Here is a 5,146-nt window from a genome sequence, read left to right on the forward strand (position 1 = left end):
TATGAGTCGAACAAGAGCGTGCGGAAGCAAAATTAAGTGTGATTTTGCTACGGCACTCTGAAATGATTGTGGATCGTTGATCTAGATGACTTTTTATCATATATCACGTCCTATATATGTTTTTCATTTTAGGAAGTTTAGTTGTGACGTCAATGTTTATTTGTTGTAATATGTTTTTTTAATGCACATGATGGATCCCAATGGTGTTTGATTACTCGCTGCAAGTGATGGTGTGAACACGTGTGTAATGGTTTTTTTAACATGACAATTAGATCTATTTAGCCTAATGGAGATCGAAAATTTCATGACCTGCATTGGATTTGTGTGAGGTGTCCTCCTCATTCCGTGCATGAGGAGAAAAAGGTAAGGAACGAGTGCTGAAGTTAAGCGTGATTATTACTGGGATTTTCTTTTCGTCTTTTCCTAATTATTTTAATTTCTTAACTGTTTTAGCTATTCTAAAAATCGACGGATGTGGTTTCTTTGAACCTTTACCTCCTAGAAAGTACCCGGAGTACTTTTGCAAACCCTAAATTAAATATGTGCTTCCTCTGTATGCACTAAATTTTACTGGAAAAGTGGATAACACCCGTAAAAACAGTACTCTCTTGGTCTTTTGCATCATACGGGATCTAATGTCGCTAATTGATCATGTTCATTTTCTAACTTTTGCATGCAATTCAACCTGAACAATCGAAAAATAAAAGCCAACACAAGAAAACAGTGCCATTCAGGAAAACCTATCCATGGGAGAGTAAGATGGTGGCGAAGCTAAACCAAGAGACAGCAACTTATTGTCTCATGGGACATGGTGTAGTATGAATAATGAATGTGCAAAGATGCACGAAATACAAATATTGCAATATACACGTAGTTTACAGAAATCCTTAATGTATCAGATCGGCTTATCAAAATAATGTCACGTAAAACATATATATTCACCGTTATTGTAGAGCATAAACACCTGTTTGTTTATTCGTTCTAGTCCAATATACATGTTACAAGTGTAACATCCCGGATTTTTTCCAAAACCTGAAGGCTACCCAAAAAACATAAAAAAAATACAAGTATAGAATTTATTGAAAATTTTGAGAGAGTTTCCACCGTAAATTGGGCATCCGAAACAAGCCAGCCACAGGTAAACCACATTGACAGCTATAAGCAATAAGTAAGCATCACAACCCTTCCCTAAAATCAAATCAAAAGATGAGATCAGCCTCAAATCAAAAGACGAGATCAGCCCTAGGACGACTAACCATCAACCAACGATAAAGGAATCCAATTTAACTAGTTATATAGTGCTAATAAGTGAATAGAATTAATTAAGCACGAATAAAAGGTGTGTGCTCTGGATGAATGCTACTCCCACTCCCATGCATGCTCGCGGTCACTTGGTACTAAAAACCAAATAAACACAAGGGTGATTAAAATACTTAGCAAGTACAATTAGAACTGCAAAGAACATAAATTAATCCAGAAATAGCGAACGGGTGAATAAGCATGAAAAGTAGTTTCCGTTTGAAACGAACACAACCTGAAACATCTTTAACATTTACTGGTAAAGCCGAGCAAGTGAGGCCAGCACTTACTCACAGGAACATGAATATAAGAACCAAATTACACATCCAGATCCATCGGAACATGAACTGAATATAAATGGACAACTTGAAATTTGAATCATGAAACAGATAAAATCATGAACATGAATTTCATAGACACTGGATCAAAGAACAATAGCTCAGGAAAATAGTCGACAAGCAAGACAAAGGTTCGTCATGCACTTGTCTTAACCTTAACGAAACTTGACGCCTCTCGCTTAGCTCTAGAACTCTCCAAACCTGTGGAGCAAAATCGCACTTAGGAACTAGTGATCGCAAGTCTATTTAATCGAAGAAATCACTTGCCCAAACTCTAAATCGCCACTTCTTAAATATTAAATTTCGACTAAATTACTGCGTCGCTCACTGTTTTGATCATAACTTTTGATCGTCTTAACCAAATGCAGCAAGTAAATACATCTGATCATAACTTTTGATCGTCTTAACCAAATGCAGCAAGTAAATACATCTTGGATATCTACACAAAATTTCCAACAACTTTCGTATGGGTGACCAAGACGATTTCTGACCCTACGTCGAAAACCCCTGAACAGATTTCTGTGCGAAACATCACAGCTGAGACAGCAGCACGGTTTTGCGCATAACTCGTAGACCGCTAATCAGATTCGAGTGAAACCAGCGCCATTGGAAAGATAACAACAAAAACTACAACTTTTGTTATTGGACTAGGTTGAGGTTCCTCACCAATTAATTCCAGAAATTCATCGAAGAAATCAGCTTAATTCATCTAACATAACTAAAATTGAACTTCGGGCTAAATTGAATCTCCAACAAAATTCCCTGCTCCTAGGTTCTGATTGGAGGTCAGGATCTCAGCATAGTCTCACTAATTAGCGAAGGGCTCGGATGAGATTAGAGAAATTCTGACCTCCTCTTCTCCCCCTTCAATTCTCTCCCGCTCCTCTTTGCTGCCTCTACGTTCCTGGAAGTTTACAACAGCAGGCCACATCCAGCAGCAGCACAACCCTCTTCCCTAATTCCTTGGCTCCGTGCCTACAAGCAGCCACACCCCGCAGCTCAGCAAAACACACGAAGGTAGCCCCGTGCAGGACAAGGAAGAGGAATAAAGGGCACCTGAGAACAGCTGTTGTTGCCGGTAGTAGATCCCTGATTGAGGCAGCCTAGCGACAGCAGCTGCAGCCCAGGAGCAGAGGCGGCGCTGGGAAGGGGACGACCGGTTGCGAGAATTGGAAGTGGCGACGGCGGAAGGATTGGCCGAGCCTGATGCCGAACGGGACATCCTACAAGATATCACACGGTCCAAATTTGATGGGCTCACCATGGGCCTTTCTAATATCCAAATAGGGCATGTGAGTAGTCAAATGGATTCATTTTGACGAGCTCTATGCATCCACGGTCTCCGATCATCTATCCGGACTGCAGTTTTAAAAGTCAAATTTTTGGCTCACTTACCCAGTCAACACTTTATATTTTATTTAATTTTGGGATGTTACAAGAAGCATGAGGAAAACCTTGGGAATCCAATGCTTGAGATGGATGTATAGTACAAGGAAAATACTGTCACACATACAGTAGACATCTTGTATTATATGTTTTGTTACGCACCTTTCCACAAAAGAAAAGAGTTTATTTGCACACCCCCACACAAGTTCAACTTACGATTAAAGTTGCAATATAGTTGGTTCCTTCATAGACAATTCTAGTTATTTGCTAATGTGTCCTTCATCACGGTTTGATCTGATTGTTGTGGATGATTCTTCGGTACTGATCCACTGAGAGGTCATGGTGGGAATCTGTAGTAGAGGCGGTGGTCGGGGTATAAGCTGCACCAGTGCCAGCCATATCAGTGTTCGTGCTTTCAGTGTTGCTGTAAACACCATTAGTGTTGCCAGATGCCAGTCCTGACAAACTGCTAGCTGTTGGACTCACTCCGCTAGTGGCTAGCTTGCGTTCTTCTTTTAGACCTTTGCCAGAAAGTGCTGCATGGCTCATGTATGCTGCACCCTCCACAGCATTGAAGGAGAGCAGAACCACCATGCCTAGTGCGGCTATAAGAATGTCGTGTCCCTTCGTCATTTCTTTCACTGAATACACATATACGTAAATTTCATAAGAACAATCTAATCGCATGTTGTTGAAGACTTGAAGTCAAGGGAATAAGTACTTTTAAGATAAACTGTCTTCCTAATATACAAAGTAAACCGTGCTACAAAGAATAGCGGACAGAGAACAAAACTAGACGGTAGATGATTATGAGCATTTGCATTTCTATTGAAATATTGGATCCAATAGTGCAATGCATTGATACGTGTTAATCAACAAATATAAGTAAGGAAATGATGTTATCAAGGCTTCTCCAGAGAAAATCGAACATCATAATATTGCAACTGACAAATAAAAAACCTAAAGATGATTTTTTTTGTGAGTCATAAAGGGGAAAATTTAAGTATGTTGGTACACTTTAATTAAATTATTGCCAGTCAAGTTGGGTTATTTAATTTGTATACCAGTTATAAAAAAGCAGGAATTACATATATAATTGAACAAATGATTGTGTCTGCACACTCTGAATACTGTGGCAGATGATAATTGATCATCGTTATGGCCTTTGGTAAAACAGTATTAACTCATTTTTACACATTCTGAAATAGCTAGCCTATCAACGTTAACATACTCAGAGCCTAACGCACATGTGCATACTGATTTATCCCTAATTCCTTCTGCTCACTGCTCCCATGAAATATATTTTTATTTACTAATACAAGAATTGATAACTGATTCATAGCTGAATGCTTTTGACCAAACTAAGATATATGGATAAATTTTATGTTGGCAAAGTCCACCTGAAAATCATTCCAAATAAATTATCTAAAACATGTTATAACAGGCGAGAGCTTAGACAGAAGAAGAGCTTATGACAATAGCACGATATGGGACAAGGGAAGAAGATTGTGAGCCCTTACATGTTGCAAGTACCGTTGTAGCTTGAAAGTATGAATATGTACTAAGAGAGTTATGATATATATAGGAGAAAGATGGATTGACATCACATGACTATAAGAGCGCAATCTCGCAACTAGGGTAGTGGGTTTTGTGCACGCGCACTTTTCCGTAAATAAGGATCATAAAGCACCTCTCGAATATTTTGACACGTCAAACACGCGAATAAAGCGAGTGGTATAATTATGTCGCCAATAACTAGAAAATGACGGAATGGCACGCGTACCGAACGCACACTTTGGATGTCTAGAACTATCCCTTATTCATACCATTTCATATATAGATAATAATCTCTAGACATTACTCACCTGAAAGAAGGATCAAATAATGTTGATGTCCACTAAATAGGTGATCATGATTTCCAACATAGCCTAGTAACAGATCACCAGGCCTAGATTGTACATTTTCTTATCAAATACTCATTGTATGCAACCATGATACTCAGAATTCTATTTTTATTGTTATGCCACCTTGAACACCATAACCTATCAACACTAGCTAGTCCTTTCCCATTCTAACTGATATGTATCTATATCATGTCAGTTAGCGTTTATCCATCAACATAT

The 5,146-nt window shown here is 38.8% G+C and overlaps 1 long non-coding RNA gene across 2 annotated transcripts; it reads right to left on the reverse strand.

Annotated features, from left to right (window-relative positions):
* Positions 1-1,551: 1,551 nt before the first annotated feature.
* On the reverse strand, positions 1,552-2,854 carry LOC105914821. Of its 2 annotated transcripts, XR_001164512.2 has the most exons (3): positions 2,694-2,853; positions 2,488-2,612; positions 1,552-1,838 (listed from the first exon to the last, which is right to left on the reverse strand). It is a non-coding gene; the product is annotated as an uncharacterized LOC105914821 (long non-coding RNA). The 2 variants fall into 2 exon arrangements; XR_002678490.1 differs by lacking the exon at positions 1,552-1,838 and having other exon boundaries at positions 2,251-2,612; positions 2,694-2,854.
* Positions 2,855-5,146: the final 2,292 nt, after the last annotated feature.

The sequence above is a fragment of the Setaria italica genome, chromosome VII, assembly GCF_000263155.2.
Source record: "Setaria italica strain Yugu1 chromosome VII, Setaria_italica_v2.0, whole genome shotgun sequence".
Lineage (NCBI taxonomy): Eukaryota > Viridiplantae > Streptophyta > Magnoliopsida > Poales > Poaceae > Setaria > Setaria italica.